Genomic DNA, 15,547 nt, shown 5'->3' on the forward strand with positions numbered 1-15,547 from the left:
GATGTAGACTATATCAGGCCCCGTCTCCCTCGGCCCGGGGCCCGCCGCCATTATACACTGTACAAAGCAAAGAGGTTCCCGATTAAACTGTGTTTGAAGAAGATTCCTCGGTGTGGCGTCTTTCTTGCTGGTCAAGGGTGGACGCCGCAAGTGGTGGCCCGTACGGGGAAGCCGCCACCGCCGCGAGTGGTGGCCCGTACGGGGACGCCGCCACCGCCGCGAGTGGTGGCCCGTACGTACGGGGAATCAGAACTTCTCACAGTCGGGGGTAAGTTCCCAAGGTAAGTGGAACTGTAAAGTCCGCGGTGAATGCGGAGATAGGTCTCCGGTAAAGGAGCACCAAGGTCCTCGGGAAAGAGGCGATAAAGTCTCTGGTAAAGGAGCACCAAGGTCCTCGGGAAAGAGGCAATAAAGTCTCCGGTAAAGGAGCAACAAAGCCCTCGGGAAAGAGGCGGTAAAGTCTCCAGTAAAGGAGCAACACTGTTCGCGACAAAAGCGAACCGAAAGTAAAAAACCTCGCTTCTGCTTTAATTTGCAGAGTGAGAGTAAGTTGATGGACCCCGCTATTATAGTGGTGAATTGGCTGCTTTTTAACATCGCAGCCTCGGGCAATCTCACTGTGGCTAGTTGGGATAAGCTTGGAAAAGATCTAGATTTTGCCTGGGCACAGGGAATGCTGAAGCCAGGGACGAGGCCTATTTGGAAAATGGTTCGCAGCTGTCTAGAGGATCAAAGATGCCGCAAGGCTGTAGAAGAGGGGCAGGAGACGTTAGAACAGCTGAAGGAAATAAATAGATGCAAGTCATGGGGCCTGTGCAGCGTGGTTTACCATTGCTGTCAGCCCTACCCAATCATGAAGAACCTGATTTGTGATGTGTGCAGGATAGTGTTAGGTTTGCTTTTACTTTACCTTCTATTCTCCATACCATTATATGAGTGGGTGGTTTTACCCCAGGGTATGGCCAATAGCCCCACTATGTGTCAGCTTTTTGTGTGTCATGCTATTGCTCCTATTAGAGAGAAATACCCTGCTGTGAGATGTGTTCACTATATGGATGACATTCTCTTAACTAGTAAGGAGTTGAAATTGCTGCACTTAGCATATGGAGATTGCATTGGATATCCAATCTACCCTTAATGCTCAATTGAAAGGTGGCATTATGGTTTTGAATCAACACATTGATCTATTGCAGGAACAATTGGATACTTTATGGTAACTGGCACAGTTGGGATGTGAATGGAGAATGCCTGGTTTGTGTATAACAGCTGTTTCCTATCAGAATTATTCCTTAGCAGCAAATATGTCTAAACAACCTTCATAGTATCTTCTAGGCAACTGGTCTGGGGATTTTGACAAGCTGATGCAGGAGCTGAGACTCTCCATAGTGCATGTGAATTCCACCAGGGTCGACATCTCGGTTGCGGAAGGACTGTCTGCGTGGATCACTCAAGCCATGAATCATCTGAAAGAGTGGGCAGGAATGGGTGCCCTGGGAGGAATGCTTATCCTAGTTAGTTTCATAGCCTTATGGTGTATCTGCAGGATGAGGGTCACACAGCAGAGAAGTAATACCATGATTGCACAAGCCTTTAGTTTAGTTAAGGAATGGGCTGGAGTAGGGGTTATGTTTTCCATGATGCTGTTAGCCATTTTTGTTTGCTTGTGGTGCCTATGCAGGATCAGGAAGTCACAAAAATCCCAAGCTGCTATGTTGGTACAGGCCTTTGCTGCTGTGGAAGCAGGACAGTCCCCTCAAGCATGGTTATCCATGCTGACAGACAAATAGATGTCTGTCTCGCCCTTGCTGAGTGAGTGATGCGTATCTGAATCAGTCATGCTCAATGACGGGCACCTACCCTCATGCTGAGCGAATAAGCATACATGTGTTCCCTTCAACCTAAGACATGAGCCTGTGAGGGCGACACAGTGACTCTTTGACGGGTAAGATAGGGACACTGGGGTTGAACCTAAGACAGAGATGACTGAAATCTGACAACAGATAGATACTGCTACTCCTATAATATTAAAACAAAAAGGGGGAACTGTAGGGAGCTGCAGAAAACCGCACCCAAAAGATGGCGCCGGTTTCTGCCCTCCGCCAGCCCGACGGCGAGCGCTCTCTGTGATAAACAACTCCAAATATGGCAAAGGTCATGTATCCTCTTAATTCTGCTTGGAGACAACCTATCCTGGCGCGCCACGTAGGGTTAGGTGATTGGTAGATGTAGACTATATCAGGCCCCGTCTCCCTCGGCCCGGGGCCCGCCGCCATTATACACTGTACAAAGCAAAGAGGTTCCCGATTAAACTGTGTTTGAAGAAGATTCCTCGGTGTGGCGTCTTTCTTGCTGGTCAAGGGTGGACGCCGCACCCCACTTTACCAAATACCAAAAAAGTGGGGAAATCCACACACAATAACACCACCACCACCAAATCCAAAACAAACAAGAATCAACAATCAATGGTTATTAATATCCCTCAATGTCAATGGTCTTAACTTGCCTATAAAAAGATACAGACTAACAGAATGGATATGAAGACAGAATCCATCCTTCTGCTGCATACAAGAAACATATCTCAACTTCAAAGACAGATAGTACCTCAGAATAAAGGGTTGGGAAAAGATTTTCCAATCAAATGGACCAAAGAAACAAGCTGGTGTAGCAATCCTAATATCTAACAAATTAGACTCAAACTAAAATCAATCAAAAGAGATGAAGAAGGGCAATTCATAGTCATCACAGGAAATGTTCATCAACATGAAGTCTCAATCCTGAACACCTACTCCCCAAATACAAAGGCACCCATATTTGTAAAGGAAACATTACTAAAGCTCAAATTACACATAAAACTTCACACACTTATAGTAGGAGATTTCAACCCTGCTCTCACCACTAGATAGGACCACCAGACAGAAACATAACAAAGAAACAAAAGAACAGATGTTATGACCCAATTGGGTTTAACATATATCTAGAGAACATTCCACTGGAACACAAAAGAATATACCTTCTTCTCAGCACCATATGGAACCTTCGCTAAAATTAACCACATACTCGGCAACATAGCAAACCTACACAGATTCAAAAAAATTGGAATAACCCCCTGTATCTTATCAGACCACCATGCTTTAAAGTTAGAATTCAACAAAAACGCAAATTGCAGAAACTCTACAAACTCATGGAAATTAAATAATGTGCAATTGAACCATCCCTGGGTCAAGGAAGAAATAAAAAAAAAAAGAAATTAAAGAATTCCTAGAATTTAATGAGTTGAAGACACAACACACCCATACCTATGGGAAACTTTGAAAGCAGTGCTAAGAGGAAAGTTCATAGCACAAAAACGCCCACATGAAGAAACTGGAGAATAGTCACATTAGAGAATTAACAGTGCAACTGAAAGCCCTAGAACAAAAGGGAGCAAACTCTCCCTGGAGGATTAGATGCCAGGAAATAATCAAAATGAGGGCTGAAATCAATAAAGTAGAAACTAGAAAAACACTACAAATACTCAATGAAACAAAGATTTGGTTCTTCAAAAAAGTCAACAAGATAGACAAACCTTTATCCAAAGGAACCAAAAGGCAGAGAGAGAGCATGCTAATTAACAAAATCAGAAATGAAAAGCGGGACATAGCAATGGCACTGAAGAAATCTAGAGAATCATCAGGTCATACTTTGAAAACATGTACTCTAAAAGATTCGAAAATCTAAAGGAAATGGACAATTTTCTGTATAGATATCACTTAGCAAAGTCCATTCTTACACCAGAGACAAACACTGATCTACTACCAGAGGCCCCATAGATTTCCCAGGCCTCCTAACTGACACTCACATTCAGGGGATCTGGATCAGTCCCATGCTGGTTTCCCAGCTCTCAGTCTGCAATCCTTGAGGTCCCCCTTATTCAGGTCAGTTGCTTCTATGGGTTTCTCCAGCATGGTCTTGACCCCTTTGCTCATCACTCCTCGCTCTCTGCAACTGGATTCCAGGAGTTTGGCTCAGTGTTTAACTGTGTCTGCTTCTTCTTCCATCAGCTACTGAATGAAGACTCTAGGATGGCATATAAGTTAGTCATCAATCTGATTATCAGGAAAGGGCATTTAAGGTACCCTCTCAACTATTGCTTAGATTGTTAGGTAGGGTCATACTTTTAGATTTCAGGACATTTCTCTGGTGCCAGATTTCTTTTAAACCTATAATGGCTCTCTCTATTATGGTATCTCTTTTCTTACTCCCCTCTATTTTTCCCCTAACTCAATCTTCCTGCTCCTTCGTGTCCTCCTCTCCCCTCATCTTCTCCCTTTCTCTTTCTCCTAACTCCCTCTCCTCTCCTCTCCCCCTGCCCATGCTCCCAATTAGCTCATGAGGTCTTGTCCCTTTCCCCTTCTCCATGGGACCATGTATGTCTCTCTTAGGGTCCTTGTTTGCTAGCTTCTCTGGCAGTGTGATTGTAGGCCATACCATGTTTGTTTTTTTTCCATCTGGGTTACCTCACTCCAGATGGTTCCTTCTAGTTCCACCTATTTGCCTGCAAATTTTAAGATTCCATTGTTGTCCCCCCCCTCCGCTGAATAGTAAGTACTCCTTTGTGTAAATGTACCACATTTTCTCCATCCATTCTTTGGTTGAGGGGCATCTAGTTTGCTTCCATGTCTTGCTATTAAAAATAATACTGCTTTCAACATAGTTGAACAGATGTCCTTGTTGTATGATCGTGCATCTTTTACGTATATGCCTAAGAGCAGGACTGTTGGATTTTGTGGTAGACTGATTCCCATTTTCCTGTTGAATCCACATACTGACTCCCAAAGTGGCTGTATGAGTTTGCACTGCCACCAGAAAGGAGGAGTGTTCCCCTTTCTCCACATCCTCTCCAGATTAAAAGGTCCTTTGGTTTTTTATTTTGGCCATTCTGACAGGAGCAAAATAGTATCTCATTGTTGTTTTCATTTGCAGTTCCCTGATTGTAGGGAGACACTGTAGCCCCGCCTCCTAGTAGCCCAGACAGGTGTGCTGGGACACCCCCATAAGGGCATGGTCAGGGGAGGTCTAAAGGTGATGCAGGGAGGATTCTTAGAGGGATGGCTGGGGCATTCATTGCTCCTCTAGAGGTGAAATTCTTGGACCGGCGCAAGATGGACCAGAGCGAAAGCATTTGCCAAGAATGTTTTCATTAATCAAGAATGAAAGTCGGAGGTTCGAAGACAATCAGATACCATCGCAAAGATGATCCGTAGTCCGTAATGTTAAGATATCTTTATTAAGATAAACACCAGCCGAACGCAAGCCAGAAAGAAGGGAGAAGGGCTATCCATGTGTCTGCTGTCCTTTAAGAATCCTCCCTGCTTCACCTTTAGACCTCCCTGACCATGCCCTTAAGGGCATGTCCAGGCACACCTGTCTGGGCTACTAGGAGGCAGGGCTACAGTGTCTCCCTGCACCCGATAGCTAAGGATGTTGAGCACTTTCTTAAGTGTCCTTCAGCTATTTTAGATTCCTCTACTGAGAATGTTCTATTTAGTATTGTACCCCACTTTTTAACTAGATTATTTGGTGTTTTGTTGACTAGCTTCTTGAGTTCTTGTATATTTTGTAAATCAGACCTGTGTCAAATGTGGGGTTGGTAAATATCTTTTCCCATTCTGTGGGCTGCCATTTTGTCTTGTTGACTGTGTCCTTTGCCTGACAGAAACTTCTCAGTTTCAGAAGGTCCCGTTTATTAATTGCCATTCCCAGGGTCTGTGCTACCGGTATTATGTTCAGGAAGCAGTTTCCTGTACCAATTCATTGGAGTGTACCTCCTATTTTCTCTTCTAAGATGTTTAGTGTCACTGTATGTATGTTGAGGTCTTTGATGCATGTGAACTGAAGTTTTGTGCAAGGTGATAGATATGGATCTATCTGGAGTTTTCTACATGCCAGCATCCAGTTATGCTAACACCATTTGTTGAAGATGCTTTCTCATTTCCATTGTATAATTTTAGCATCTTTGTCAAAAATCAGGTGTTTTTAGGTGTGTGGTTTAATATCAGGGTTTTGAATTTGATTCCATTGGCCTACCTGTCTATTTTTGTTCCAATACCGAACTGTTTTCAGGACAATAGCTCTATAATAGTGCTTGAAGTCAGGGTTGGTGATATCTCTGGAAGTTAGTTTGTTTTACAGGGTTGTTTTGGCTATACTGGGTCTGTTGTTTTTCCATGTGAAGTTGAGTATTATTCTTTCAAGATCTGTGAAGAATTGTGTTGGGATTTTGATGGGGATTGCATTGAATCTGTAGATTGCTTTTGGTAAGATTGCCAATTTCACTATGTTGTTCCTACCTAACTAACAGCATGGGAAATCTTTCCATTTTCTCATATCTTCTTTAATTTCTTTCTTTAAAGACTCAAAATTCTTGTCATTCAGGTCTTTCAGTTGTTTGGTTAGCATTACCCAAAGGTACGTTATATTGTTTGTGACAATTGTTTTTTTCTCCATTTTTTAATTTAAATTAGAAACAAGATTGTTTTACATGTCAATCCCAGTTCCCTCCCCCACCCTGCCTCCCCTGCCCTCCACTAACACCTTACCTAACTCATAAAATTTCTGATCCCCAGGGAGGGTGAGGCCTTCCACAGTGGATCTTCAGAGTCTGTCATATTATTTTCAATAGGGCATTGCCCCCCCCCATGTGTCCAGACTGAGGGAGTATACCTCTATGTGAAATGGATTCCGAAAGTCCATTCCTATGCTATGGATAAGTACTAATCTACTACTAGAGGCCCCATAGATTGCTGATGCCTCCTCACTGACACCCACATTCATGGGTCTGGATCAGTTCCATGCTGGTTTCCCAGTGATCAGTCTGGGGGCCAAGAGCACCTCATTATTTAGGTCAGCTGTTTCTGTGTTTCACCAGCCTTATCTTGGCACCTTTGCTCATCACTCCTTCTCTGAAACTGTATTTTAGTTCAGATCAGTGTTTAGCAGTAGGTATCTGCTTCTATTTCCATAAGCTGCTGGATGAAGGCTCTAGAATGGCATATAAGCTAGTCATAAATCTCCTTATCAGGAGATGGCATTTAAGGAAGCCTCTCCACTGTTGCACAGATGGTTAGTTGCTGTCATCCTTGTAGATCTCTGAATATTTCCCTAGTGCCTGGTTTCTCTTTAAACCTATAATGTCTCCCTCTATTACGGTTTCTCTTATCTTGCTCTCCTCTATTCTTCCCCCACTCAACCTTCCTGCTCCCTCATGTCCTCCTCACCTCTCTTGTCCCCTTTGTATTCTGTTAGCTCCCTCTACTCTCCCCACGCTTCAAATTTTCTCAGGATATCTTGTCCCTTTCCCCTTCTCCAGGGAACCCTGTATGTCTCTCTTAGAGTCTTCCTTGTTTACTAGCTTCTCTGACGGTGTGGATTGTAGGCTGGTAATCCTTCTCTCTATCAGTAAAATCCATATATGAGTGAGTACATACCATGTTTGTCTTTTTGTCATGGTTACCTCACTCAGAATGGTTTCTTCTAGTTCCATCCATTTGCCTGTGAACTTCAATATTCCTTTGTTTTTTTTCCCCACTGATTAGTACTCCATTGTATAAATGTACCACATTTTCTATATCTATTCTTCATTTGAGTGGAATCTAGGTTGCTTCCAGGTTCTGGCTATTACAATTAATGCTGCTACGAAGATAGCTGAACAGATGTTCTTATTGTATGAATGTTCTTCTTTTGGATATATGCATAAAAGTGGAATTGCTTTATCTTTTGTTGGACTCATTCCCATTTTCCTGAGAATTGCCATACTAATTTCCAAAGTGGCTGTATGATTTAGCACTCCTACCAGCAGTGGAGGGATGTTCCACTTTTTCCATATCCTCTCCAGCATAAGTAATCATTGGTGTTTTTAATTTTAGCCATTCTGACTGGAGTAAGAGGGTATCTCAGAGCTGTTTTGATTTGCATTTCCTTGATGCCTTATTGACCACTTTCTTATGTGTCTTTCAGCCATTTTAGATTCCTCTGTTGAGAATTGTCTATTTAGTTCTATACCCTACTTTTTAATCGCATTATTTGGTGTTTTGGGAACTAGCTTCTTGAGTTCTTTGTAAATTTGTGGAGATTGGCCCAGATATAGGGTTGGTGAATATCTTTTCCCATTCTGTGGGCTGCCGTTTTGTCTTGCTGTCTGTGTTCTTTGCCTTACAGAAGCTTCTCAGTTGCAGGAGGTCCCATTTATTAATTGTCGATCTCAGTGTCTGTGCTACAAGTGTAATTCTTACAAAGCTGACTCCTGTGCCAGTTTGTTCAAGGGTACTTCCCAATTTCTCTCCAAAGAAATTCAGTATGGTTGGATTTATTGTGAGGTCTTTCATCCATCTGGACTTATGTTTTGTGCATGGCGATAGACAAGGATCTATTTGTAGTCTTCTACATGCCAGCATCCAGTTATGCCAGCACAATTTATTGAAAATGCTTTCTTTAATCCATTGTATATCTTTAGCTTCTTTGTCAAACATCATGTGTTTTTAGGTGTGTGGGTTAATATCAGGGTTTTCAATTCAATTCCATTGGTCTACCTGTCTATTTTTGTCCCAATACCAAGTGTTTTCAGGACAATAGCTCTATAATAGAGCTTGGAGTTAGGGATGGTGATATCTCTGGATGTTCCTTTATTTTACAGGATTGTTTTGGCTATCCTGGGTCTTTTATTTCTCCATATAAAGTTGAGTATAGTTCTTTCAAGGTCTGTGAAGAAATGTGCTGGTATTTTGATGGGGATTGTATTGAATCTGTAGTTGCTTTTGGCAAGATTGCCATTTTTGCTATGTTGATCCTCCCTGCCCAAGAGCATGGGAGATCTTTCCATTTTCTCGTGTCTTCTTTAATTTCTTTCTTTAAAGACTCAACGTTCTTGCTATACAGTTCTTTCACTTGTTTGGTTAGTGTTACCCCAAGATATTTTATGTTGTTTGTGGCTATTGTAAAGTGTGATGTTTCTCTGATTTCTTTCTCAGCCTCTTATCGTCTGTATATAGTAGGGATACTGATAATTTTTTGAGTTAATCTTGTATCCTGTCACTTTGTTGAATATGTTTATCAGATGTAGGAGCTCTGTCATATCATCTGCAAACAGTGAAAATTTATCTTCTTCCTTTTCAATTTGTTTCCCCTTTGTCTTCTTTTGTTGTCTTATTGCTCTAGCTCGCACTTCAAGTACAATGTTGAAGAGGTAAGGAGAGAGTGGACAGCCTTGTGTTGTTCCTGATTTTAAAGCAATCGTGTTGAGTTTCCCTCCATTTAGTTTGATGTTGGCTGTTGGTTTACTGTATATTGGTTTTTTTTTTTATTATCTTCAGGTATGTTCAGTTATCTCTGATCTCTCCAGGTCCTTTATCATGACGGGTGTTGCATTTGTCAACAGCTTTTTCAGCATCCAGTGAGATGATCATGTGGTTTTTCTTCTTCAGTTTGTTCATATGATGAATTACATTAATAGATTTTTGTATGTTGAACCAACCCTACATCCTGGGGATGATGTATACTTGACCATGGTGGATGGTTTTTCTGATATGTTGTTCTGATTCAGTATGCCAGTATTTTATTAAGTATTTTTGCATCAATGTTCATGAGCGATATTGGTCTGTAGTTCTTTCTTAGTTGTGTCTTTGTGTGGCTTGTGAACCAAGGTAATTGTAGCCTCATAAAAGGAGTTTGGCAATGAACCCTCTGCTATTATTGTGTGGAATACATTGAGGAGAATTGTTATTAGCTGTTCTTTGAATTTCTGGTAGAATTCTGCACTGAAACCATCTGGCCTTGGGCTTTTTTGCTTTTGGTTGGGAGACTTTTGATGAGTTCTATTTCATTACGGGTTATAGGCCTATTTAAATTACTTAACTGTTCTTGATTTAATTTTGGTAAGTGATATCTATCCAGAAAAATGTCCATTTCTTTAAATTTTTTTTTTTAAATTTTGTGGAGTACTGATTTTCAAAGTATGAACTGATGATTCTCTGGATTTCCTCAGTGTCCATTATTATGTCTCACTTTTTTTGCATCTTTTGTTATTTGAACTACAAAACAAGATAGTTTTACATGTCATTCTCAGTTCCCACTCCCTCTCCTCCTCCCCTAATACTCCACACAACTAAAACCCTACCTATCATATATCCTTTCTGCTCCCCAGGGAGGATTACACCTTCCACTGGGGTCATCAGAGTCTATCATATCTTTTGGGATAGGGCCTAGGCCCCCCCCTGTGTGTCTTGGCTCAGAGAGTATCCCTCTATTTGGATTGGGCTCCCAATGTCCACACTTATGCCAGGGATAAGTACTCAACTACTACAGGAAGTCCCGTAGATTTCAGAGGTCTCCTCACTGAAACCCACGTTCCTGGGTTCTGGATCAGTCCCGTGCTGGTATCCCAGCTATCAGTCTGGGGACCAAGAGCTCCCCGTTGTTCAGGTCAGCTGTTTCTGTGGGTTTTACCAGCCTAGTCTGGACACCTTTGCTCATCAATTGTCTTCTCTGCAACTGGATTCCAATTCAGTTCAGTGATTAGATGTGGGTGTCTGCTTGTACTTGTACAAGCTGCTGGATGAAGGCTAAAAGATGGCATATAAGACAGTCATCAATCTCATTATCAGGGCAGGGCATTTAAGGTAGCAGTTCCTCTGTTGCTTAGATTGTTGGTATTATCTTTGTAGAGCTCCAGACCTTTCCCTAGTCTCTGATTTCTCTGTAAACCTAAAATGTCTCCTTCTATTATGGTATCTCTTTTCATGTTTTCTTTGTTTGGACAGCCTTGTCTTGATCCTGATTTTAGAGGAATTGCATTGAGTTTCTCTCCATTAATTTTGATATTGGCTGTCAGCTTGCTCTATATTGTTTTATTATGTTAAGGTATGTTCCTGTTATCCCTGATCTTTCAAAGACCTTTATCATGAAGGGCTGTTGGATTTGTCAAAGGCTTTTCAGCATCTAGTGGGATGATCATGTGGTTATTTTCCTTCAGTCTGTTTATATGGTGGTTTACACTGATGGATTTTTGTGTGTTGAACCATCCTTCCATCCCTGGGATGAAGCCTACTTGATCATGTTAGATGATTTCTCTGATATGTTCTTGGATTCAATTTGTAAGTATTTTACTGAGTATTTATGCGTCAATGTTCATGAGGGATATTGGTCTATAGTTCTCTTTCTTAGTTGTGTCTTTGTGTGGGTTGGTTATTAAGTTTATTGAAGCCTCATAAAAAGTGTTTGGCAATGACCCTGCTCCTTCTATTGTATGGAATACTTTGAGGAGAATTGCTGTTAGCTGTATCTGGAATTTCTGCTAGAATTCTGCACTGAAGCCATCTGGTCTTGGGCTTTTTTTTGGTGGGAGACTTTTGATGACTGCTTCTATTTCATTAGGAGTTATTGGTCTATTTAAGTTACTTTTCTGTTCTTGGTTTAATTTTAGTAAGTGCAATTTGTCCAGAAATTTGTCCATTTCCTTTAGATTTTCAAACTTTGAGATATACAGGTTTTCGAAGTATGACTTGATGATTCTCTGGATTTCCTCTGTGTCCATTGTTATGTTTCCCTTTTCATTCCTGATTTTATTAATTTGCATGTTTACTCTCTGCTGTTTGGTAAGTCTGGATAAAGGTTTGTCTATCTTGTTGATCTCAAAGAACCAACTCTTTGTTTAATTGGTTCTTTGTATTGTTTTCCTAGTTTCCACTTTATTGATTTCAGCCCTCAATTTGATTATTTCCTGGCATCTACTTCTCTGGGGTGTATTGGCTTCTTTGTGTTCTAGAGCTTTCAGTTTTGCTGTTAATTCTCTAGTGTGAGTATCCTCCTGTTTCTTCATGTGGGAACTTAAAGCTATGAACTTTACTCTTAGCACTGCTTTCAAAGTGTCCCATAGGTTTGGGTATGTTGTGTCTGCATTCTCATTGAATTCTAAGAAATCTTTAATTTCTTTTTGTATTTCTTCCTCAACCCATGAATTGTGCAATTGGGCGTTACTCAATTTCCATGAGTTTGTAGGTTTTCTGCATTTCGTGTTGTTGTTCAATTCTAATTTTAAAGCATGGTGATCTGATAAGATAAAGAGGATTATTTTAATTTTTTGTACCTGTTGAGTTTTGCTATGTTGCCAAGTATGTGGTCAATTTTAGAGAAGGTTCCATGTGGAGCTGAGAAGAAGGTATATTGTTTTGTGTTTGGGTGGAATGTTCTATAGATGTCTGTTAAGCCTAGTTGTGCCATATCTTCTATTATTTCCTTTGTTTCTTTGTTAAGTTTCTGTGTGGTGTTCCTGTCCAGTGGTGAGAGTGGGGTGTTGAAGTCTCCAACTATAAGTGTGTGGGATTTTATGTGTGATTTGAGTTTTAGTAATGTTTCTTTTACGAATGTGGGTGCATTTGTATTTGGGCCAAAAATGTTCAGAATTGAGACTTCATTCTGATGGGTTTCTCTGTGATGAGTAGGAAGTTTCCTCCTTCATCTCTTTTGATTGATTTTAGTTTAAAGTCCAATTTGTTGGAAATTAGTATTGCTACATGTCCCACTTTTCAATTCAGGTTTTGTTAATTTGCATGTTCTCTCTCTGCCTTTTCTACCTTGTTTATTTTCTCAGAGAACCAGCTCTTAGTGACATTGATTCTTTGTATTGTTTTTCCTACTTTCTACTTTAGTGATTTCAGTACTCAATTTGATTTTGTCCTGGCCTCTACTTATCCAGGCTGAGTTTGCTACTTTGTGTTCTAGAGATTTCAGTTGTGTTGTTAATTCTCTAGTGTGACTATTCTCTAATTTCTTCATGTGAACACTTAGTGCTATGAGCTTTCCTCTTAGCACTGCTTTCAAAGTGTCCCATAATTTTTGTTATGTGTTTCATTCTCATTGAATTCTTGGAAGTCTTTAGTTTCTTTTCTATTTATTCCTTGCTGAAGGAATAGTGCAATTATGCATTGTTCAATTTCCATGTCTTTGTAGGTCTTCTGCAATTTGTGTTGTTGTTGAATTCTAACTTTAAATCATGGTGTTCTGATAAGATACAGGGGTTATTCCAAGTTTTTTGTACCTATTGAGGTTTCTTTATTGCTGTGTATGTGGTTACATGTGGCACTAAGAAGAAAATGTATTCTTTTGTGTTTATATATAATGGTCTATAGATATCTGTTAAACTCAATTTGGTCATAACTTCTGTTAGTTGCTTTGTTTCTTTGTTAAGTTTCTTTTTGGTGGTCCTGTCTAGTGGTGAGAGTGGGGTTTTGAAGTCTACCACTATAAGTGTGTGAAGTTTTATGTGTGAATGTAGTTTTAGTAATGTTTCTTTTACAAATGTGGATGCCTTTTGATTTGGGGCATAGATGTTCAGAATTGAGATTTCATCCTGATAGATTTCTTCTTAGATGAATATGAAATGAACTTCATCTCTTTTGATTGATTTTAGTTTAAAATCTAATTTGTTAGATATTAGGATTGCTACGCCTGCTTGCTTCTTGTGTCCATTTGATTGGAAAATCTTTTCCCAACCCTTAACTCTGAGGTACCATCTGTCTTTGAAGTTGAGGTGTGTTTCTTGTATGCAGCAGATGGATGGATTCTGTCTTCATATCAATTCTGTTAGGCCTGTGTCTTTTTATAGGCAAATTAAGACTATTGATATTGAGGGATATCTAATGACCATTGATTGTTCATATTCATTTGTTTTGGATTTGTTGGTAGTGGCAGTACTGTGTGTGTATTTCTAGCCCTTTTTTCTTTTTGCTGTTTGTAAAATAGGATTATCTGTTGCCTATGTTTTTGTTGTCGTAGTTACCTTCCTGGGGTTGTAGTTTTCCTTCCAGAACTTTCTGTAGGGCTGGATTAGTGGATATTCATTGTTTAAATCTGGTTCTGTCATGCAGCATCTTGTTTTCTACATCTATAGTGATTGAAAGCTTTGCTGGGAATAGTAGTCTGGGCTGGCATCCATGATCTCTTTGTGTTGGTAGAATATCTACCCAGGACCTTCTGGCTTTCAGAGTTTCCATGTAGAAGTCATGTGTAATTCTGATAGGTCTGCCTTTATTTGTTACTTTGCCTTTTTCCTTTGCTGCTCTTAACATTCTTTCTTTATTTTGTATGTTTGAAGTTTTGATTTTTATGTTTCAGGGGACATTTTTTGTGGTCCAGTCTAGTTGGTGTTCTGTAAGCTTCTTGTACTTTCATTGGCATGTTTTTCTTTAGGTTGGGAATATTTTCATCTATGATTTTGTCAAATATGTTTTCTGCACCTTTGAGTTGGGTTTCGTCACCTTCTTTTACCCATTATTCTTAAGTTTGGTCTTTTCACGGTATCTCATGTTTCCTGGATATTTTGTGTTAGGGATTTGTTGGACTTAAATTTTTCCTTGTTCAATTAATCTATTTCTCCTAATGTATCTTTAATGCCTGAGATTCTTTCTTCCATCACTTGTATTCTGTTGATTATGCTTGCATTTGTAGTTTCTGACCATTTACCCAGATTTTCTATTTCCAGCTTTCCCCCAGTTTGTGTTTTCTTTATTTTCTCTATTTAGTTTTCATGTCTTGAACTGTTTGAATTGTTTCCTTCATCTGTTTGTTTGTTTTTTCTTGTCTATCCTTCCTTTTTTAAAAAGATTTTTTGATTTCTTGTAATTTTTGGTTTTATTTCTTCCATTTGTTTAAGGAATTTTCTCCTATCCTGTGTGAGGATCTCTATTATTTTCATGAAGTTGTTTTTAAGATCATTCTCTTCTGCTTCATCTGTGTTGTGATGTTCAGGTTTTGCTGGTGTAGAGTCCCTTGACTCTGGTGGTGGCATATTAGTTTTTTGTTGTTGTTGTTGAATGTGTTTTTATATTGTTGTCCTCCCACCCCATCTTCCAGTGAGTGCACGTTGTGTCTCTTCCTCGCCTGGTGGGTAAAGTTCCATAGTTCTCTTCTGGTAGGTGCAAGCAGGTCCAATATTCTGATGGCTCTCCTCTTCCCATGGGTTGAGGCAGGACTAGTACCTTGATATTGTCAGACTTTGGATGGGCTCTTCCACTAGCACGGGTTCCCCCAGATTGCAGTCCCCAGGTGTCTGGTGGCTCCAAGCAGGGCACTAAAAGGAAGGCCAGAAACAGGCCCATGCTTATAACCTCCTGTGGGTGGAGGTAGGACTAGGATGCTGGCAGGCTTTGGATAGCCTTGTCCACTGGGACAGGTTCCCCTGTGTGTAGTCCCCAGGCCTCAGGAGGCTCTGAGCAATGACCATTTATTCTTGAAACATAAAGAACTACAAAAGACTTTTGTTGACAATTATTGCACATCAAATCTTACAAACTGAAATAAGTGAATAAGTCTTCAGCAGCATAGAATATAGCAAAACTGAATTTTGTTAAGCTACTGACAGTAAATTAATAAATGGATCATACACAGGTGCTATCTTTATCTCACACACACACACACACACACACACACACATACACACACACACACACCCTTAAATGTATGCAAATTTGCATGCCAAAAAAACCTAGAAGGAAATCTAAATTGTTTTCAGTTTCCA

This window comes from Cricetulus griseus, assembly GCF_003668045.3.
Source record: "Cricetulus griseus strain 17A/GY chromosome 1 unlocalized genomic scaffold, alternate assembly CriGri-PICRH-1.0 chr1_1, whole genome shotgun sequence".
NCBI classification, from domain to species: domain Eukaryota; kingdom Metazoa; phylum Chordata; class Mammalia; order Rodentia; family Cricetidae; genus Cricetulus; species Cricetulus griseus.